Source organism: Amblyomma maculatum, chromosome 8, assembly GCF_055883805.1.
Source record: "Amblyomma maculatum isolate TAMU_Amacu chromosome 8, ASM5588380v1, whole genome shotgun sequence".
NCBI lineage: Eukaryota > Metazoa > Arthropoda > Arachnida > Ixodida > Ixodidae > Amblyomma > Amblyomma maculatum.
In genome coordinates, this window is record NC_139351.1 from 29,940 (window position 1) to 53,631 (window position 23,692).

The following is a 23,692-nucleotide window of genomic DNA, read 5'->3' on the forward strand; positions in this document are numbered from 1 at the left end:
GAGAAAGCCGACGGTGGCGTTGGCCTAATTTTTGTGTAAGTCCAAGGTATAAGAGGACTTGGAGGGTATTACAGGGTTGCAAATGGGATATGTGGGTGTTGCGTAAGAATGGCTGCGGCGGAAGAATGTTAAAGGAGCACAGTGACGTTCGTCAGGCTGCTAATTCCAGCCAACCTCAAGCTTCTTCACACCGTGCTGATGTCAGTTCAAAAAGAATTGCAGAAATCGGCGCGCGGAGTTGTTCGGTTTATGAAATTCTAAATACAAGAAAAAGAGCAGCGCGTCTGAGCTGGTGTGAAAGGGAGCCCCGACTTGAGCGGAACCTATGAGGAGCGCGACTATGTGAGAAGCGTGGTAGCAGTTGTTTTTATTAAGCAATACTGCGCCAGGTTTCGAGCCGTCGCGTATCCCCGGCGGACGCCGACCACAGCTCACATCTCCCCAGCCGTCACGCTAGCTGTCCTTTTCTGGACGGTACACCATCGCTCTTGTGGCGCGCGTTCAAGTGTGGGATTGCAGATGGCAGGAACGACAAAATGAGACTTCTAGTTGGTCGCTTCGATTTTGGTGGCTGGTGATGTCACTTCTCTGTCGACCAGTCAGGTGCGCCGCTCGTCCGGACAGCTTTTTTGGACGGACAGTATGAGCTAATAAAAATTTTGCAAAAGGAAGGGCCCACTCCGCAGCCATCAAAATCTTACAAAAAATCTCCCATACCCGCCTTATCACATTGATCCGGGTCCCTGCCCATTCGGACCATCCTGGGAACGAGGCAGCGCACCAATTTGCCCGAGGATTCGTAGTTAACCGGGAGGTGCGCTGCCCTGAGCTCAGGTCGGCCAAGGAGCGGATGACAACCTACAAAGAAATTACTACCCACTTCAAGAAAGAAAGACAAATCTTCCCAGAACCATATAGATCTCTAAGTAAAACACAACAAGTCACCTGGCGGCAGCTTCAAACAGACACTTTCTTTAATCCATACATGTACTCCATATGGGTCCCAGAGCAGTTCAGCCCTGTCTGTTCTCTCTGTGGACATCAAAAGGCAGACACACCACACATCCTATACTCATGTAATCAAGACAAGCCATCACAGAGTCTGCAGCTCTCTACCCAATCTCACTGGGAGGCCGCGCTGCTCAGCTCCGACCCGGAGGTTCAACTCCGAGTCACGGAGCGGGCCGAATAGGTCGCCGAACGACATCGTCGGTCGGCCACCTGGCGTCCGGCCTAGAAGAGGAGCCCACCGCGGGGACGGGAACGTCAACCCACCTCGCGCCTACGACCTCTTCTTTCCTCTCCGAACGTTCCCGGAAACAGGTTCGAGCAAAAATGTCTGAGCAACTCAATACCAGCTTTTTAGTCGTCGCTGCCTGCTCTCTTAGTTAGGTTTGGTGCTGCACAGCTCCGTGTTGACGTTTGGGTTGCTTTCCCGCGCTCAAACGCGCTTTCAATCGTGTGCATGCATTTTTGCATGTATCAGTACGTGCACCAAACTGTTGTTAAGTGTGACCAGCATCACCGGTGCTTGAAACGAAGATATGGCGTTGCGCAGAAGACTACGCTTGTCGTGGCGTAACATGGGCGGTGTTGTGTTCCTGGGTGTAGCGGGAACTATGACACTGGTCCCAAGGTGCGTGTTCCCGCGTTTCCAAAGGGTGCCAGTAGGAATGAATCGTGGATTAGAGCCATCCCGCGGAAGTATTTCACACCCAGTGTGCATTCAATGGTGAGTAACAGAAGTTTATGCCGCACTCCTCATCTCCCGCGTGCTCGGCCAGAAAGATAGGAAGCGCCTAAATAATGTTTGACGTGATAAGACTGGCAGTCTTAGTGAACTTCAGTACTGTGTGTACTGCCTAATAACGCAAATTATGTAATAGTGTGTCCATATACCGGCAATAAGTGACTATATATTTTTCATACGTTGCGAAAGTTTGCGAACTTTACTCCCAAGAGAAAGACCTAATGAAGAGGCTATCACACATTGATGCAGCAACAAGAAAGACTGACTGTGACAGGTTTCATCTGGTGTCCAATGCCGTACCACCTATTTACCCGAACTGCACAGCTTACTTGAACCAGTCCCAGCCCCGGAGGGCCATGCCGTTGTCCACCACCGAAGCGGTGGCGGGTGAAATGACGGCCTACAAGATACAAATTCGGTGGCACGCTAGCCTCGTAGGCATTTCATTTCTGCGAGATGCCGCCTTGGAAACCTGTAAAAATGGTCACACACCAGATACTCTAGTGCGGCACGTAGTGCGTGCTGCAACAAACGTTACTTTGAACAACTTTTGTGAAATGAGAAACAATCATATTCAAAGTGCAGCGCAAAAAAAAAAAAAAAAAGCTGCGGACAGAAAAATGAAGCAAGAAATGAAATTGGCCGCCTATTTGTATAAAAGCATTTGCAACTCTATTTCAGAACGCTGTTTACAAGTCTAAAAGCTACCTTAGACATTGGCGGTGAATGCATCGGTGGTGCGAAAAAAATAAACTCGAGTGTTAGTCAAGCTCCCTTAATAATTACCGAACGCAAGAAACTTGCAACAAACGCGCACCTGGGTGTCATTATAACAAGCAGCCGCGAGAGATTCAACGCGAACGCCAGGCGGCCGACAGCAGCGTCCGGGGTGGCGAGGGCAACTGGCGTTACGTCACGGCCTCCGTGGAAGGGTCTTATACCCTAGTCACACGGTCATTTTCAAAGGCGATTGAGTCGATAGCCTTCGAGATTTTCAATCGCGATCGAACTCGAAGGAGTTGTGCCGCTGCTACACGGCAAAACTCGAAGGCTTTTGAAATAGTTCTGGTGTTTGGCGCCAAACTTTTATGGCGCTACTATCGTTGCTTTCGGTTTTGCTTAAGGAACTAAGATCTCTATATAAATGCAAAATAAAATATAACTGTTACCTTTTTTTAGTAACTGCAGGTGTTTAGTTGTTATTCAAGGACAGCTTTCTTTTTTTTTTTTTTACGCGTTGGCGTTCATACGACTGTGCTTTTCATTGTGTTTGTTTTTCTCGGCGGCGCATGCTACAGATAGTAGTAGAGAAGAGTACATAAATAATACGCCTAAAAAAAGAGCGATACTATTTTAAAACTATTACGGGTATTAATATTTTACCGCGTAAATTAAAGATATACAATAATAACGCTTGTTCACGTTTTTGTATCGTAAACGCGCTGTGCACGTGTGTGCGTGACGCTCCTCGGGTCAACGCTAGCAACCTTGCGCGACGTTCGAAGGCCTTCGAGATCTCGATAGAGTTCTGAGCTGTTCCGTTGACTCGATAGACTATCGACTCAATGGCCATTGAAAACGCCCGTGTGGCAGCTTTCGAAGGCCTTCGAGTCGATAGGCAGTCGGTTCGAGGGCCTTCGAAATGCCCGTGTGACAGCGGTATTATACCGCTGTCACACGGACATTTCGAAGGCCCTCGAAGCGACTGCCTATCGACTCGAAAACTGCCACACGGGTATACACGGGCGTTTTCAATGACCATTGAGTCGATAGCCTATCGAGTCAACGGAGCAGCCCAGGACTCTATCGAGATCTCGAAGGCCCTCGAACGTCCGCAAGGTTGCTCGCGCTGAATCGAGGAGCGTCACGCACACACTTGCACAGCGCGTTTACGATACAAAAACGGGAACAAGCGTTATTTTATATCCTTAATTTACGCGGTAAAATATTAATATCTGTAATAATTTAAAAAAAACATCGCTCTTTTTAAAGCAAATAATTTATGCACTCTCTACCCCTGTAACATGCGCCGCCGAGAAATGCAAGCGCAATGAAAAGCACAGCCGTATTAGCCGTATAAACGCCAGCGAGTTAAAAAAAAAAAACAAAAAACATTTGTCTTTGAATAACAACTAAACACCTGCAGTTACTAAAAAAAGTTAACAGTTACATTTTATTTTGCATTTATAGAGAGATTTTAGTTCTTTAAGCAAAACCGAAAGCAACGATATTGGCGCCATAAAAGTTTGGCGCCAAACACGATAACTATTTCAATAGACTTCGAGTTTTGCCGTGTAGCAGCGGCACAACTCCTTCGAGTTCGATCGCAATTGAAAATCTCGAAGGCTATCGACTCAATCGCCTTTGAAAATGTTGGTTGAAGGGTGTTGGTTGGTCGCGGCCGGGTGCTAAAGATAGAGGGGCTTTACCGGGCGCTCTGAAAAGCATGGGGAATCCAGGGACAGTCTAGGGAAAACACGTGCGCCCTACATCCGGATATGACATCATAAAATATCACGTGACCCATGACGTTGTTTGTGACGTCATATATGACGTCAAAAATTTTGGGCCAATCAGCGTTTCCAGCCGAGCTACCCCTAAACGCTTGTCGGCTGGGGCGCGATCCTCGATATTCGCCGATATTGACAGTTGACAGCGGTGTGGCGCGGACGCGTGTTCCATCGCTCCTCCGATTGCACGTGGCTACCGGAAACGGACGGACTGGCGACAGCGGGAGCTTCCAAAGCGTCAAATAGATGAGTTCTTTCTTTTATTAACTTTATTTCGTTTTCAGCTAGTTAGGTTAGGTGCAGCCTAAAGAATAGATTTTAGCTCTTGGTCCTAGCGGCCTGGTTTTTCGTGCCGGCAGCTAGGTTTTCTTGGCGTTCATTATTTAGCTATCTTGTTTACATAAATATTTTTTTTCTAGGCTATTGGCATTCGCAGAATTAGTTTTTAACGCGTGCTTGCTAGTCGTTTCTTGTGTCTTCTTTTGGCAATTTGTATATTCTTAGAATTCGTAATAGACATAGTTCAGTCGATGAGCGCTTAAGATGTGCAATCAAAAGAAGGTAAAGTGTACTCAGTGTGAGGCGCAGGTTAATCTCAAGGAAATGCGTTTTGACTCTTTAGGTGAAGCGGAAGGCAGCCACTTTTTGTGTCGGTGTTGCGTACTGAGTGCGCGTCTAGAAAGATTTGATCAAGAAAGGGGCTGTTTAGTGTCTCGTGTGGATGATTTAGAAAATGAAGTACGTTTGTTAAGAGCGGAAAATCAGAAACTGCTTGGACAGCTTACTCAAATTGAAAAAGAAGGGGCCGACTTTATCCTTGGAACCAACGAGGACGAACATTCCAATGCGGGCCACTTGGCTGGGGCCAGTACTGGCATGGAAGGCATAAGCAAAGTAGGTCAGGCGGATCCGAACCGTCAGAGTTATTTAGAAGCAGCTAAGACGCCGGAAAAAAAGGTAGAGGTGAGGAAGAATGAAAATCCCAGAGATAAGGACACAGATAACATAGGGACACTAAAAGTTATCCAGTGGAACTGTCGTTCAATTCTAACAGCTTCAGCCCAAGTACGTCACTGTGACGTCAAAAGCAACGTCATGTGTTTATTTTGCTTCACAGTTCGCAGGGGGCGCCGGGAAACTAAAGCCTCACGCCACGTCTGGGAAGGGTGCAACAGAACGAGAACGGAAAAAAAGGGTGGAGGGGTAGGTATGTTGATACACCTGGGAACAAATTGGCAAAGAATTAAATCATCTTGTAAAGAACATATCTGGGTTTCAGGAACCATTGCCGGCATAAGGACATGGGTAGGGGTAGTTTATTTAGGAACAGGACATCAATGCAGGCAAGAAAACAAGGACCTTGTTGAATGTCTCAGTGACGATATAAGCCAGTTTGGAAACGGGGCCAATATTATTCTACTGGGGGCCATGAACGGCCACATCGGCGATCTGGATGGATACACGGATTGTAACGGGAAGCTAATGCTAGATTTCTGTTAGCGACACGATCTAGTTACAGTAAATAGAGAAACAAAATGTGAAGGCCAAATCACGTGGGAATTGCGCAACAGGCAGACGACCATTGACTATTGTCTAACGTCGCAGGAAATTTATAGCAAGGTCGCAAAAATGGAAATAGACGAAGAAGGGGAGTGTAGTCTGGGAAATGATCATAAACGTATTAGTCTGCAGATGGGGCCCTTGATGAAAAGAGAAATGGAACTTAGACAAAAAGTAAACGAAAAATTAAACGACGATCAAAAAGCGCAGATAGCAGCAGACATAGAGGAAGCAATAGAGAAAAGCCCCATGGAAGACTGGGATTATGAACAGGTAGAACTACTCATAAGGAGTAAAATTCAGGAGGTTAAAGTAGCAAACCGCTGGAATGGAAAGAGGAAGCCACGGAGCTGGTGGAATAAGGAAATCAGGGAAGCTATTGAACAACGACGGGCTGCTTCAAGAGAACACCGAATGGCAAAGAAAGCACAGGCTTCTCAGGAGGAAATCGTCCAAAAATGGGAATCATATCGACAAAAGAAACTTGAGGTGCAGGCCCTCGTCCAAAGTAAAATAAGGCAGTCCACCGATCGCTGGATGGCTGACATACACGATGCTGTCGTGACGCTGGGACTAAGTTGACCCGGCCTTCACTTGGTAGCGTGCAGAGACTCGGGGTTGAAGAAGGACTGAATCTTCGAACTTGGTAAAATTTATACAAGCAGGTTTAATGGCACTTTGAGAAAACCTATTTACATGATTATTTACACGAAAAAGAAGGGTACATCAGCAAAATGGCAAGCGTTAAAAGTTCATAGCGAGAAGCAACTGGATGAGCCGTTTACCCAGGGCTCAGAGCGACATTTCGTGCTCTGCAGCGTCCTTAAAACCCCCTATGTCCAGCCCCTCTCTGAAGATGCTGACCAACCAAATCCAGGGCACGCCCCTCAGATATCGGCATCCAATCGAACACATCACTGCACTGATGGTCTGAAGCACTGACTGGCCCGGCATTGTTTCGTTGGGCCTGGTCACTTGTTGGCGGGAAAAGCTTGGGGAACGGCGAGGAGGTACATTTCTATTCTTCAGCCAAAAATCGATAGGCTGGTTCCGGCAAGTGGATTTACTTCTCAGAAACCCAAGTGCACGTGCGCGCCGCATACGGCTCCCAGCATTGTCCCTTTCCAACAATTGCAAATCTTTCCTGCATTCCCAGGAAATCCTCTAATGGTCGTAATCACCTTGCTTCTTTCTTGTCCTGTACGTCAGCGGACGTGTCACTCTGTCGTCTCCTTTGGACAGTAGGCATTCCTCACTGGACGATAGCACTTCTCGACGGGAAGGGTGAACAATTGAACGAAAGCACTTCCGGCTATTTCCCGCAGGGGGACATTTCTTTGTGTTTTTCTAGACGTTCTCTTGACAGGGTCAATTTGGCATTTGCAGGGTGTCCACAAAGCAAAACAGGCTTACAAAACAGGATTCCTGGAAACAGGCTCACTTAGAGCCATTGTACCAACACCACATATCCACAGCACTTATCCATGCCCACAGGCGAACAATAGAGCGCGCAAGTGCGGATGATGCACGGTCGTAACAATGCCTCTAGAGGCGGAGCAAGAAAATTCTGGAACCATATAAGCTGGCTAGGGAAGAAGAATCAAAGAAAGCAGGATCGGATTCAAGATGACGAGGGAAATTGTTTAAAGGGAGATAACGCAGTGAACTACATTACATCAGCTATAGCCGAGTCGTTTAAGAGCGACGATAGGGTAATCTCCGCAAAACAGGAAGCAACACAAGGTAGCAGAATACAAAGCAGCTTAGAACTGACCAATCTAAACTTAAAAAAGGCAAAAAAAAATATTCCTAAAAACACATCTACAGGAATAGATGGAATTCCGATCAAGCTGTTTAATGAACTTGGTCCAAAAAGTAAGGAAACGTTGTTAAAAGCTTTGGAAACAGTCATAGCGAATAAGCAAATTCTGGACAGCTGGCGGCAGAGTAAAATGAATTTGATTTATAAAGGGAAAGGAGAAAGGATGCACACCATGCAGGCGGTGAAATTAAAGGTGCAAGCATGGGTAGAAAGTAACAAGATACTCGGAGAACTTCAGAACGGCTTTAGAAATGGTAGGCGCTTAGATGATTGCCTGTTCGTGCTTACCCAATGCATCGAAACATCTAGAGTGGAAAATAGACCTTTGTATTTGGCCTTCCTGGACATAAACGGGGCGTACGACAACGTAAGCAGGGAACTCCTGTGGAACATATTAAAATAAGAAGGTAGCGGTTATGAGATAATAGAGTTCCTACAGGAAATATACCGGGATAACAAAGTAGAAATTACGTGGGAAGGGATAAGAAGTACGGAGGATGTCAAAGTATGCAAAGGATTAAGACAAGGCTGTCCTCTATCACCGGTGCTGTTCATGCTTTATATGATAAACCTGGAACGGAGGATACAAGACAGTAACCTAGGTTTTAACCTGTCATATAGATTAGGTGGAAAGGCGGTAGAGCAGCGCCTCCCCGGTTTGATGTATGCAGACGATATTGTGCTGCTAGCTGAGAGTCTGGAAGAATTGCAAACTCTAGTTAAGTATTGCGGAGACGAAGGGGACGCTCTAGGCTTCAGTTTCAGCGCAGTTAAGTCGGGTCTGATGATTTTCAACGGCTCAACTGATCAGGGTCTTAAAATACAAGGCCATGAAATACCTAGAGTAGCAGAATATAAATATCTGGGGGTATGGGTAAACGACGGTTTGGCATACATTGGAAAGCATGAGCAATCACTTAAGGGCGAAGGAATGCCGGGATAATGAAGCATAAGGCATTGTGGGGATACAATAGGTATGAGGTTTTGAGGGATATTTGGAAAGGAATTATGGTGCCCGGACTTACTTTCGGAAATGCGGTTTTGTGCCTAAAATCAGAGGTACAGTCGACATTAGAAATAAATCAGAGATCCGTTGGACGATAGGTGCCCACGGCAATATTACAAAATTACAGGGAGATATGGGCTGGGCATCTTTCGAAGTACGGGAAGCTCAGAGTAAAATATTATATGAGGAACGCCTGAGGGAATTGGACAGTAACAGATGGGCAGCTAAAGTATTTAAATACCTGTAAAAGCGTTGACTCACAATGGAAGAAAAGAACTAAGAAACTAACTAGTAAGCATGCTAGTCACAAGGACGGAGAAATAAAGAGCATTAAGCAACAGGTGAAAAACACAGAAGGTAAAAATTGGATAAATTCGATGGAAAAGAATCAGAGTGTGGAATTATACCGAAAGTGGAAAATGCAGATCAGGAAGGAAGATTTCTTTGATAACTCAAGAGGGAGTGCCCTACTTTTTGAAGCTAGATCAGGGTGCCTTAGAACACGCAGCTACTAAAAGAAGTTTAACAATGGAGATGACGCATGTGCTGTATGTGAAACTCCATGAAACAATCGCCCATATTATACTCGAATGTAATGGTATCCGTCCGGAGGTTGATGCAGGCGCAATCACTGTTCCTGAAGCTCTGGGTTTTAGAGATAACAGCGGCCGGTTGAATAAACCGGCGGTGGAAACTAGCAAAAAACGACTGGAAGATTGGTGGCTTAAAAGCAGAGAAGTGACATAATGTTAGTACTGTAGGAACAAAAATTTAATAAATAGAATGATGGTTTAGTTAACCATTCTAAATCAATAATTAAGATATAGGGAGAAAAATGAGGATGATAGCGACTGCTACCATCCGTTTCAAAGGGAACGCTCCTATATTCCATCCATCCATTCATGCATCCATCCTCACTGAGAGTCGACACGCAGGCTTCTATGTGAGTTACGCTACCATTGGTTCTTCTACCATGGTCTGTGCCGCAACAAACGTTACTTTGAACAACTTTTGTAAAATGAAAAACGATCATATTCAAAGCGCAGCGCAAAAAAAAAAAAAAAAGCTGCGGGCAGAGAAATGAAGACATTAAGCAAAAAATGAAACTGGCCGCTTCCAACCCTTCCTGTCAATAAAACCATTTGTATAAAAGCATTTGCGACTCTATTTCAGAACGCTGTTTACAAGTCTAAAAGCTGCCTTAGATATTGGCCATGGTCGGTGCATGCGTGGTGCGAAAAATATATATACGTCAAGCTCCCTTAATAATTACCGAACGCAAAAAGCCTGTAACAAACGTTCACCTGGGTGTCATAACAATTAAGAGGCCGCGACAGATTCAACGCGAACGCCAGGCGGCCGAAAGCAGCGTCCGGGGCTTGATGGTCCAGGGCGTTAAACCAAAGGAAATACAGCGCTAAGTTTTAGACGAACCACACAGAAAGACGGACGGGACAGGCGCTAACTCCAACTAAGTTTATTGAAAGATTCATGCGCACATATATAACCCGAAGACAGTGAACGCTTGCGCATGTCCCTAAAGTAAGAAGGAAAAAAAAAAGGTTGATGGTCCAGGATATTTCTGCAGATCCTGAGTGCGCAATCACGTGACACGAAAGTGACGTAAGGCCTACGTCACTCCTGCTCGCCCTATTGGTGTTCATTATTATTATTATTTTTTTTTTTCGTTTCACTGGAGGGATTGAGAGGGTGGCTGCAAGTTGTTAAGTCCAATGCGCGGGAAGTATGCAAGGAGGCGCTTGGTCGTCGGAGCGGGGCTTCGAGCTGGAGGATGGGGAGCGCGTCCTGCGAGCAAAGCACACAGCAGCACGCACGCTTTATGAAAGGAGAAGCGGGCAGGCTAGCCAACATAGACAACGCGGCTTCAAACCAGTGACGGCTGCCCTCGGCAAAACACAGAGTAGTCATATCGTTTATTTTTTTCCTTGCAGTTAGGTATGGGCTGATTTGGCCTGAGCGGCAGCTGGTAGCTCTAAAGATTTGACTGCTTCTGTGCGCGCTTATAGTTCTCAATGGGATGTTTTTGCATCTTGGATGCGCCTCTTATGGGAAAAAACTATAGAGAGGGAAAATTGTCTGTCCATAAATAAGCAACATATTGTATAATTTCACAACTTAATTCCAAACATTTACGCGCCCTTGGAAGATGTTCTCAATCTTGACAGTTTTCTTTTCTGCCACTACAAAAGTGCATGTCTATGGGCGCGCGTGTGTGCGGTCAGTGCTCTTCAAGTTTTCATTACAATGAGGAAAGCAAACACGAACCGTGCAGCGCGCTGTCCCTGCGTCGCCTCGAATACCAGTCACCCCACCGGAAGAAAAAGATTGCGAATGCTCACTGCCGCCACTGGTTTGAAACAGCGCTGTCTACGTTGGCTAGCCTGTCTCCTTTCAGAAAGCGTGCGTGCGTGCTGCTGTATGTTTTCTTTGCTCACAGAACGTAGGCGCTCCCCGTCCTCCAGTTCGAAGCCCCGCTCCGACGGCCAAGCGCGATCCTTTTATCTTTCCCGCGCATTGGACTTCACACAACGCCACCCTCTCGCTCGCTCTAGTAAAACAAACAAACAAACAAAAAATGAACACCCATAGGCGCGCAAGAGTGACGTAGACCCTACGTCACTTTTGTGTCACGTGATTACGCACTTAGGACCTGCAAAAACAACCTCCCTACCTGCTTTATTTCTAGCGAAAACAAACAAAAAAATGAACACCCATAGGCGCGCAAGAGTGACGTAGACCCTACGTCACTTTTGTGTCACGTGATTACGCACTTAGGACCTGCAAAAACAACCTCCCTACCTGCTTTATTTCTAGCGAAAAGCCAGGAAATTTGAGATTTTTTAGGTTCCTCGCGACATGACTGCACGCAGCTAAAAGGGCAAAGTGAGTGCGATGTGAATGTTGATGGAACTTCGTGCCAGCCAACAGTCAACTCGCGTGTCTAGGTTTCTTTCTCTCACTCCTACTCCCGCGCAAGCGTTCCCGTGCTGGCAGCCCCGCCTGGGTGGTGCAGTGGCAAGACGCCCGACTACTGTGCCGGAGTACCCGGGTTCGAACCCGACCTCGGCGGCTGCGTTGCGATGGAGGCGAAATGAAGAGGCGTCCGTGTGCTGCGCGATGTCAGCGCACGTTAAAGATCCCCAGGTGGTCGAAATTACTCCGTAGCCCTCCACTACGGCTCCTCTTTCTCCCTTTCCACTTTCACTCCCATCTTCCCTTACGGCGCGGTTGAGGTATCCACAGAAAAACAAGTGAGACAGTTACTTTTGCCTTTCCCTTCCTATAAATAAATTAAACAATCCCGTGCTGGCATGGAGGAAGGAAACAACTGCGTGGTATATTAAATTTATAGTTGTATATACATATTGAGGCGTAACTTTTAAAGGCCCACTGTCCACCCTCCGGTCGAAAATATTTTCTTCCCCGGTGACTGTGAGACTTCGCCCCTAGAACGCAAGGCCGCAAAATGTTTTTGAAAAGATTAACTAATAACGCGGTTACAGCCACCGCAATCACCCGATTCTGTCATGCTTCTCTCCTTTCGTTCCCTCGCAAAGGTTTTTCACTCTCCTGCCAGAGGTTGTCTAGCCTCTGCAAGACAAATTCCCCTTTCTCCTCCGCGTTTGACGAGAGGTGGGGCGTGGCACTCCGCGAGCGCGAAAAAAAAAAAGAAGAAAAAAAGAACAGCCGAGGGAGCGCGCGTCGCTGGATTCAGTCTGGCCGTGGCGAGGGAAAAGCGCGCAGCGAGCGGTAGACACCCATCCTTCTCCCGTCAGTCAGCGAGACGGACCAATGGACGTCGTTCGCGGTACGTACGTCATTACTGTGGCCTGTCGGGCCAGCGCAGGAAACGGGGAAATGGCTTCCCAAAGGAGAGCATGAGAGAGCTTTGAATTGTATTTTCGATGCTTTGCGGCGCGCTTGTCACTGTAGCATTTTGCACAGACTATCTCCGGTACCTGATCGAAACACTGGGCTCCTTTGCTTAAAAGGGCCTTCCCTGGACAGTGGCCCTTTAAGGTGCAAATCTTCAGCACTCCCTCCGCTGCCGCTCAAGCAAAACCAGCCCATACCTCACAGCTAAGAAAAAGAAGAAAGGAAGCAAGCGTAGCTCCAAGCCGTCACTCGTTTGAAACCACACTGTCTACGTTGGCTAGCCTGCCCGCCCCTAAAACCCCTTTATTGAGGGGCTTTACCCGCCCCTCCTTTCAACTTCTCCCCACTGACAGGAAAAAAAAATACAGAAGAAAGTGTGCGTGCTGTGCTGCTGAGTGCGGACGGCTAGATGCTCTCCTTCCGCCAGCTCGAAGCCGCGCTTCGACGGCCGAGCGCTTTTCTCACTGCCCCAGTAGAATAAAAAAAAATAAATAAATAAAAAAAAAACGTCGACAGGACACGCAGAAGTGACGTAACTCTGCTTTACGTCACTTTTGTGTCACGTGATTGCGCGTTCACGATCTGCAAAAATATACCCCCATATGTACTGGTCGCGCCTTCGCCAAATTAAATGCAGCTGGCACAGCGCAATTCTGTTTTCGCTTTTAAAGGCGCCCTTAGGGGTCAGGAACATTTCAAATATGAAATTTAAAATTAATAAAACTGCTGAGGAGATATAAAAAAGTGCTGTCGCCGGCGCGGCGATGACAGCTGACAATTAGGTTAAACAAAAATGGCGCCGCCCACGTCTCCCTACTCGCGCCGATCTCGGCGCGCTTGCGCCACTTGTTGTTTGCGCCGTTAAGTATCGTTAAGTCATGCCCGTGGTCATGCCATATCCGTGTGCCTATCCTAGCTATTGTTTGAAGCTAGTGTAAAGCCCTCGATTGTGCTCCGCCGTTCCTGCCTTCGCGCTGCTGATCTCCCAGCGCTGACCGTTCGGCTCTCCAACCAGGTTCTCGCAAATCGCTGTGCGTGAAATAGTCGGTTGCTGCGGATCACCCGCGCCCCTGTTTCGTTTGCTCATTAGTAGTAGTAGACAGCAGGTCTATTTTTTTAGTTTTTTAGAGTGCATTCTGGTCGGACGTCAATAGTAGCTAAAAGCTTCCTACAAGCGCGGCACAATCATACACTGATCACACGGGCGCCAGAGAGTGGTACTGGTCTACAAGACAATCATGTATCAGCCTATAAGATGTATGGGCTTCTGTACTGGTCTGATACTTTGCTTATACAACCCGCAGATAAACCCATGAAACCAATACTATTGCCTATAGGACAAATATGTATCAGTACATAAGTCCCATAGAACCAATAACGCTCCCTATTGGTCATTTTTTGCTAGGGAGAGTTAAAGGGCAGCTGCATCACTTTTTAAAAAGAAAGAGTTCGGAATACAGATATACAGTTTACGACCCCCTGAACACGAATACGAGGTTAAATTTAGTCATAAGTGACCGCAAACTACTTTTTAATCAGAAAAACGTGCACCAACGCCGTGGGGCATTTTGAAAGTGGCGCTCTTGCCTGTGATTGGTCAAGCGCGCCGTGACATCAATGACGGCGTGCCATTCAGTGGTAGCGGCGATCCAAGCGATTGTACATGCACGCACGTGCTTTTCTGTGGATGTATGCTGCTGAACATGCAACGATCACGCTGCTCAAGGGAATATGATATTGAGCCGTACTTGTTCGAACCAGCGGCGGCTTCGGAACAAGGTGACAGTGGCGGCAGCGGCGACATGACGAGAGAGGAGACAGCGCTAACCTTTTCCCGCATGGGAAATTCACACTGGTACGTACCGCTGCGCTGCACTTCTGTACGCGCCTGTGATCCGCTCTCAATTGAACATATCTGCGTTACTCGTGCCCTAAATCTCCTGTCAGACTCGAACGAAGCAGTGTCACGTCAATGCGCTTGATGTGACGATTGTAAACAAATGAACTCATCCAGACGAGCCGTCGCCCCTGTTTTGTTGGGTGAATTTAGTCATTTATATGTCAGTAAGAGCAGCAAAAGTCATGCTCTCAGCTCCCGCAACCTCGAGTACGTATACATTTTAATCTGGCGGGATATAGCAAATGAACGCGGGAGCGCGGTATCGACGAGAAGCCAGGCCGCTACCTTGCTGCACGCGCTGTCGTGAAGTTGGGACTAAGTCGACCCGGCCTTCACTTGGTAGCGTGCAGAGACTCCGGGTTGATGAAGGATTGAATCTTCAAAGTTGGTAAAATATATACAAGCAGGTTTAATGGCACTTTGAGAATACTTATTTACATGAAAAAGAAGGGTATATCAGCGAATTGGCAAGCGTTAAGAGTTGCGGTTGTCAGATAGGAAGGGGACTTGGCATCCGAGGGTGCCGCGTCCCAGGATCGCACATAATCCATCAGCCTATCATCATTCATCCGACGCCCCCGGCAAGGCCCCCTCCCCCTCCAAAAATGAGGGGAGAGTTTTTTGCTTTGGGGCGAAGGTCCTACCCGGACAAGGGCCGCAACGCGCCAGGAAGGCGGTTACGGTCACGGGGCATCTGCCCCTCCTCTGACGAGGAGCTCAGTTCCGCACAGTCGCATTGGCCTGGAAAGGCCCCACCACATAACACGCATGGCGCAACACTCACGCCCTCGGTCTCGCACAGCGGTGATGGTGATCGCTCATTGCGCCGCTTCGCCTGAGTGGCAACTCCTGATGTAGCTGAGCTGCTTGCGGAAGCTTGCGGAAGTTCATAGCGAGAAGCGTCTGGATGAGCCGTTTACCCAGGGCTCAGAGCCTAATTTCGTGCTCTGCAACGTCCTTAAAGCCCCCTATGTCCAGCCCCTCTTTGAAGATGCTGACCAACCAGTTCCAGGGCACGCCCCTCAGATATCGTCGTAGGCCAAATTGCTTGAGCTGTCTCTGAAACTCAACCACATGTCTAAGCAAGCACTCGGCTCCCGTCTGAAGAGACCAGGTGAAAAGAAAACTGCCATCGTTGTCCGAGAAAAGCCCACACCCAGACGGCCATAGACGTCCGACGGTCGACCGACGGACGTCCGTTCTCGGACCTTCGGACATCCGACCGAAGTCCGGTTATGTTCGATATACGTACAGCGGACGTCCGTCGGACTATCGTTCGTGGATCCGGATCGCGTCCCACGGACGTCCGACGGGCAGCCGGAGGCGGACATTCGGACGTTTCCCGGAACATGCTTGCAGGGCCCGCTATTAGTGTAAAAACTTGCCAATAACATTCGTGTAAAGCTCAGCAAGCACGTGCCATGGAAATTTCAGTCACATACTAGTGCTCAATGCCTTTGTCGTGAGAGTAAAGCAGACAATAGAATATGCAACAGGTTCAAGTTTCCTGTTGTCTGCTTTACTTTCACACACAAAGCACTGAACAGTAGTGTGCAAATAAAACTTCCATCAAAGAGGCACATATGCTAGCTGAGCTTTACACAAATGCACCATTCCTGAAAACATGCTAAGTGCATAGACATACCAGCATGCAAGGTTGTAAAAAAAGCATTTTTTTTTGCCTTTATTGCAAAAACTGCATGCATAAATAGTCTACACTAAAAAAAATATCGATGTTAAGGAATGGCATGGTAAAATGCAGGCCAACTGGAGTATTAAGAATCTACTTGAATAATTTTTTTAATTATCCTTGGCCGTGACAGCTCTTCCCTTGGGGAGGTGGTGGAGGAAAAGGTATTTATTGAAACCTAATATTTCGGAATTAGCGAGATGATCGAGTTCTGTGTGGGCGGCCTCCGCAGGCCGGGATTCCAGGAGCAGTTACTATCCTGTGCATTTGCTCGATCAGCTGTTGCTAGTCTTTCAGGCCCAAGATGGAAAGAGCAGGCTGGGCTCCTCCTGCAATAGAAGGGAAAATGAAATTCAAGTTATCTGTGCTGAACTTTGATTACACATCTCCAAGGGCAACTGCCAGTTTCTCTCAATTGCTTTTTCCAGATGGCACTGTACGCATGCATCTCCATTCAGAACTGTCACATACTATATAGAAAGGTCATATAACTGCAGCAAAACCCATGCAGAATAACAAAAGATACAAACGTAGTTTGACCAGAACCTGGCATTCAGTATTTTAATGTTTTTATGTCGTCTCTTTGAACATGCCACTCTGAACAAACATGGCATGTTATGCTTGCTGCTATGCGCCCTCAGCAATGCCCAAGACATGGAGTGCACATGCAGAGATATTAAGCATAAAGGATGCTGTATATGAACATAAAGCACAGCCAGAGCATTGCAGTATTACACAGGTACGCATTGGCGGCAGAAACCTGCATTTTGAGCGGTTTAACAGGCAGATTTCTAAAGTCATTGTTCCTGCTCTGAAAAGAAGTGATCAATAATAACATCATTTAAAATTGTTACCTTTTTGTTCTGTAAACTGCACATTTCGCTGGTTTCCATGTACCCTCTACTGAAGACATTCCCTGGGCGTGTCGGGGGTATATCGACATCAACATCTAGGCTACAAGCGTCTAGAAAGCGTCTCCTTAGAGCAGCTGCGACGAATTAACTTATCTGATAACATGCAAGCTGCTGCAGCAGAATAAAGATAGACATTTGACATGTGGCTAAAGCCCAATGTGGAAGCATAGCCCGCCGCAGTGATTGCGCAGTGTTCATGCTTCTACAAGAGTTAAAAATAAAGTTATTTGTTTACCCACAGCGCTATATGTGACATTACAATAGCAAGGCTTATAGTTACACAAAACACAAAAAGCTGATAACCACAAGCTCCTGATGTATTACCGGCAGCATGCAGCATGGATGTATGTCATGGATTTCTCAACTATGCACAACAAATTACAAAAAAAATAATGGTATTTATAAATGCAGCCAGCTGTTCACAAGAAACACTGTAGCTTTTTTATGGGGAAGGTAGTGGGCGCCAAAGAAACTGCCCCTGTAAAGGCGCCTAATTTGCCCCTATGTAATATCGGGGACAAGCGTGTGGACTACACAAACTGCAATCAAAGCACATAACTTTCACATCGACCAGGGACCATACTTGTCGATGTGAAAGTTGAACGTTAGTTCTTTCATGTGTGCAAGAGAAATAAGGTCACAATTCGTTTACATCGCGATTCTAGTCCAAAATCTACAGACATACTGTCCAGACTTTCGCCCCCGCAGTATAAGTCACCACTTGGGTAAGAGATTAGTAAAAGAAGTGTATAAAAGACATTAGTGCTGTTGGACAGCCATAGCTATAAAAATGGCATCGACATTGGAGTACTACCTTAAGGCGGGGCCTAGGGCATTACAAAAGCAAGAGTTAGTGTCCACTGATCCTCATTTGAACGAACAAAAAGAGGGGGGGGGGAAGAAATCTACCTCAATTACATGTTTTGAGTGACACCAAGCCGCAGTTAGTATTAAAGATATCACACAGTTTTGTGGAAGATTTGGGAGCGCTTTGCAGCTTTCTTACAGGATTGAACGAGCTCACCATCTTCAGAAAGGCACATTATATAGAAATGAAAATAGTGAATTTACTGCATCTGGCCACAACAACTTGCACACGGAGAGGAAGATGAACTGAAAATTTTATACATGAATGTACGTATTTACAACAGGTGAAACAATGACTATGATCTATGCCGAAGAGTAAAGAGATCAAAATCTAGCTCAGAACGAGTTCTCCAGGCCGCGGGGCCGTTTCATTAACTTCGGGACTTCGCCCACATTTCTTCTCCCCGATGACAACGAACTCACACATGACTGGCTAACAAACATTTTGGCGTGTCTTTCCACTTTCATAAGTTCTTCACCCTCTCCCTAATACAAGCAATGCAAAAGGGACAACAAATTCGTTTCACACCAAACGGAATTTAGAGAATGGACCTCGAAATGATTGGCTCACTAGGTCACATGCCAAACTCTCTCCCCTAGGAAAAAAAAAAAAAAGAAAATAAATAATTAGAACCCATCAAAACGGTGTTTTATGGGCTCCCCAACAAGGAAGAGGGCCTTACACCCTTCAACCTGACAGTGTTTTTTCTTTGAACGATAAGCAGTTCTTCCAAAAGAGGTGCTCGTTTCAAAGCTGTGCTGCCTCCGGGTGATGGGTCCAGTCAGCGTACTAAGGATCCCTTAGTACGCTTAGTACTAAGGACCCCTTAGTTGTATACTGTTCGTAAAGCTCCTTAAATAAAAATGAGCCCCCTACATGAGACAGCAACGAGAACAAACTGCCTGTCCCCGCGTCTTCGAGTGCGACAGCAAAGTCCTCGGAAGAGGGGACTTCTTTCCCTCTCTGCCTACGTTTCCGTTAAGCACTGTAGCTGCTGTAGCTGCCTATCTGTGCGCGTCTCTCCGCCTCCTGTCCAAGGGCAAGTGGGAGACGGCCGCAGCTGGGCATTGAACAGGTGACCCAAAAAAGAGCAGACTAATAATGGTGCCTAGCATACCCACCGATCCCTTACAGAAATCATTAAAGAAATGAAAGCAACACATCAGATAACACTACAATGTTTCTAAGTACAAAGTCGACAACTCCAAGTCATATAAATATATGTACATCTCCGCACATTAACTAGACAGAAACAGTGCAGAGTAAACTAGTAATTCAGTGTCTAGCAACACTATTAAAAGGGGATAAAGGCCACGGGGGGCTATGATTATTAGTACCGTTTTGCCTTTAAACTACAATAATATACTTGTTGCAAGCTTAAAATCAAAGATTCACGCCTGTCCCACCCACAGCAATGGAACACACATCTGACTCAAGTCTGCAGAGAAAGAGCAAGCTAGACTATTGCAGACGCACCCTTGGTTATTTTTCTGGCATTTCTGAGGGTGAAGAATCTGACTTGTCAGTACCATGTATACGAATAAGAACCCTATGACAGTAAATGCATCAAATTTTCTGAAGTGGCTTTTCTTTGCTGACCACATATGAGGTGAGCTATAATTTATCCAACTTGGCCTAGGTTTATTCTATGAATAACAAAGCTATAGCAGGTACACAGTCGTCCACTCAGGCTGAACATGCGAGTGCGTGGCATCCACTTTTTGAGATGCCACTGCATCCATCGCAGCTGCACACCGTAGCGAAGAGGCAGACAGCGTGAAGTACCAGCCTCTAGTCCTTCTACCACCACTGGGGTCCCAAACTAGGGACCCCTTGTTTTTGTCAGGACAGGCCCCCTCAGGGTCAGCTAGTAACCTCCTGTATTTGTATCTGATGGCAATGTTTTCCACCACCACCCACAATACGCAGCTGCGCATCATAGCAGATGTGAAGCAACAGCTCCTGGTCCTTCTATGCATAAGCCACTTTGCCTTGATGCATGCCTGCGCACCATAGTAAAGAGGCAGACGACATGACGCAGCAGCTCATGGTACCTTTACGCGAGCCCCCCATTGTACTTCGATACGCACCATAGCAAATATACACACTACGCCACACAGCTGCTCCTGGTCCCTCTATGCATAAGCCATTTTGCCTCAATACGCACCTGCGTACCTGAGCGAAGAGGCAGACGTGAAGCTGCAGCTCCTGGGCCCTACATGCACAAGCCACTTAGCATCAATGCACGGCTGTGCACTGTAGTAAAGAGGCGAAGGACGTTAAGCAGCAGCTCCTGGTCCCTTTACACATCAGCCATTTTGCCTCAATGCGCATCTGCACACCGTAACAAACAGCCAGATGTGACAAAGAAGCTCCTGGTTTCTCTACAAATAAACCACTTTGCCTCAATGCACGTCTGCACAGCGGAGCAAAGAGGCAGATGACGTGAAGCTGGAGCGGCTGGTCCCTCTACGCACAAGCCACTTAGCCTTGATGCATGGCTGTGACGGATGCATTGCTATTTTGCAAACTGCATGCCACACATTCCCATTCAAGCTAAGAGTGGACGACTGTGTCCAATGACAAAAAGTAACATGGTGGACAATGTAAAAAGAATTTGCTGCATAAAGTTTGTTGAAACCAGTTCTACATCCTACATGTAAACAAGCTAAAACCTTAATGTCGAAGGGATGTCCTGTGTGTTTAAAATCATCACGCTCAAACAACTTCAACACTGACAATCATGATTCAATATTAATAATATAGATAATGATACAATACTCACTTTTAGCCATACCAAAGAAATGAGAATGCAAAGGGATGTTGCTGTTTTTCCCCCGTGGATGACAGTTTTCCATGTTCAAAGTGCTGCTTCCTGTTGGCCTACGAAATCGGCTACAGCAAATGGCATCTGAAAAATTTTTGGAAGCCTCATGCTAGTCTTCAACGAGAAAAGCATTGCCATACAGAAGCAGAACACAAATACTTTTACAATACATTAAAAGCACCAACTGCGGTGCTGTTTTTAGGATGACTAGGTAGAGGTTTTGCTGTAGCAAGCCAAATGTTAGCCTTCAATAAGGAAAGCATTCCCATACAGAAACAGAACACAAAATCTTTTACAACACATTAAAAGCATCAATTGCACAAATGCTTGTAAGATGACCACGTACAGGTTTCTGCTATAGCCCGCATCATGTGACCAGCGGTTATCAGAAGCCTTGTATGTGAGCATGATGCCCTAGATTCAATTTATGGCTATCACTGTATTAACAAGCATGGGTTTAAAGCTACTTTAATATGATAATCTAAGAACATGGTAAGAGCTTTCAGTGCGACACATAAGCTCAGTATCATGCACTATAAGGTGCTGCATGGCTCTAGTGCAGCTTTGGCATTATCTCGCAGTCAATAATGCAGTGAAGTTCTGAGGAGCCTTTGAATATCTGTAAGGTCAAAGCAACAACAATTTTGTTTTCATCTCACTTTTGCTCAACTCTTTTTTTTTTTTGAGCCCGCGGCTTGCATGGCCTCCCAGTACGCCTGTTTTGCATAAAAGAAGGCGTTGCAGGCACCAGAGCTCACAGCCCAACTGTATCGCGGCGGCGGTATGTCAAATTCGTGCCAGAACAGCGCAGAACAACGGGTCAAGAAAAAGACAAGTGCTGACTTTTTTTTTTTCTCTCATCTCCTTGTGCGGTTGTTCTGCGCGGTTCGGTCCCACATGCATAACCAACATGCGCAAGGTGCTGTCCTAGTTTGTCAAAGCTGAAGGAGAGTACTAAACCTTTAGTTATTTAGTAGCTACAGCCGTTCCTTCTAGAAACTGTAGTTGCCGTAAAGCTCGATAGAGAAAGATCAGCGGCTGTCCATTAAAAAGAAAAAAAAAAAAAAAAAACTCGCGACGTTTTCACAAGTGTAGGCATGTCGCACGATAGGCTCGAGGAGTGCAAAAGTTTTCTCGTATAGTTTTTACAACTCACCACGTTGCGCATGGTTAACAAATTAACTCCTTTAAAGCTCGGGCAGGCACTCCTTTATCAGAGACAGAGAAGTTGCGCTGCTTACTGGCGCAGCGTCCAGTAATGCCGAAAAGATGGCCCTCAGACTTGAGGCTGCACTTTAGTTAGTCGGCGCGGAGCCATCCTGTCAGTCTCGCCTAAAACACTCGACCGTTCGGCTGCTGTACAGAGCTGTTTCCTTACGCAAAAGCTCACCACTATCGGTGCATCGAAAAGTTCAACTAAAGAAACAAAAGTTCGGTGAAATACTTACTTTGGAATCAGCGGGTGAACAAAGTGTGCCAGCCGCACCAAGCCACAGCAAAAACAATGCTAGCAGTGCATTACAGCCGTAGGTATTTGTAACTGCGCAGAAAACGCAAAACACGGAAACGTGAAGCCATCTTCCATGACTAAACTTCAACTTGTCAGGTGGATTGGATTGGCTCATTTCAGATTTTTTTGAGGATAGGTTCGGTTTCGTTCTTTCTGAGCTTGCTGCTTGCTGCGTCTATTCAACCACTGATTAAAATTTCACCGAAGCATCATGATAGAAACATGTTTAATGGTCATTTAACTTTTAATCAAAAATTTTGGATGGAAGAATTCAACGATGAAACATGCGGAAAATAAAAAGAACTGTTTAATGGAAACGCTTTCTATCGCATCGATTCGCTCTGGCATCATATAATGCAGACTTGACGGCATTACTGATTTATACGCAGTTCAGACGAGCACGACGACTACAAACTATATCATAGCTGTGTAAAAGCAAATCCAGTGGCGGGCGTACGGCGGCTGTCCGCTGGGCGAACGGATTCGACCATCCGCTTTCGTACGTACGCCGGAATTCCGGCGGACGTCCGAAATCGGCCGCCGAGTTGCGGCCGAGTTCGGTTGTCCGTCGGACGTCAGTGGCCGTCTGGGACACTCAAGACGTTCAGGACCCACGTATGCCTAGAAAACCAAACGTGCTGCTTTACATAGTCACACATATACAAGCGCACGAAAAAAAAAAAAAAGAACCTGGGTATCAATTTGGATACATGATGTGGAGCACCTCGGACCGCTTAGAAACAGCGGCTAAGCGCGTCCGCATTCCCATTTAACTTCCCCTTTTTGTATGTTATTTCAAAATTGTACTGCTGTAAAATCAAGCTCCACCTCAGAAGGCGACTGTTCTTCGATGTCGCAGTTTGCAGCCAAGCCAGGGGACAATGGTCCGTCTCTACGGTGAATTTGGCCCCTCCAAGATAGCACTGCAATTTTTGAATGGCCCATACAATGCAAGCGCACTCTTTCTCTGACGCGCAATAAGCCCTCTCTCTAGAACTCAGTTTCCTGCTCAGGTAGAGCACGGGGTGCTCATTACCGTCGTCATCTCTCTGGCAGAGAACAGCACCTAGCCCTCGATCACTGGCATCACACTGGACCGTGAATTCTCGGTCATAGTCTGGAGCTCGCAATACCGGACGGCTAATCAGCACAGCCTTCAGGTTTACGAAGGAGGCTTCCTTTTGTTCGTCCCAGACTACATTTGTCGGTTCTGTCTTGCGGAGAGCGTCGGTCAGAGGGCTAGCCAAAGCTGAATAGCTAGGGATGTAGTGATTGTAGTATCCCGTCAGCCCCAGGAATGCCCAAATTTCCGTCTTCGTGCTCGGCCGCGGGTAGTCTGCTACAGCAGAAATCTTAATCTCGCTGGGTTTCCTGAAACCTTGACCTACATTGTGACCCAAGTAGTCCACGGTCGCCCTTGCCAGGCAACATTTCTCGG

General features: G+C 46.6%; 1 long non-coding RNA gene across 1 annotated transcript; it reads right to left on the reverse strand.

Annotated features, from left to right (window-relative positions):
• Positions 1-16,285: 16,285 nt before the first annotated feature.
• On the reverse strand, positions 16,286-22,349 carry LOC146180414 (uncharacterized). The gene is made up of 3 exons (XR_014700071.1): positions 22,193-22,349; positions 20,703-20,828; positions 16,286-16,464 (listed from the first exon to the last, which is right to left on the reverse strand). It is a non-coding gene; the product is annotated as an uncharacterized LOC146180414 (long non-coding RNA).
• Between the last annotated feature and the right edge of the window lie 1,343 nt (positions 22,350-23,692).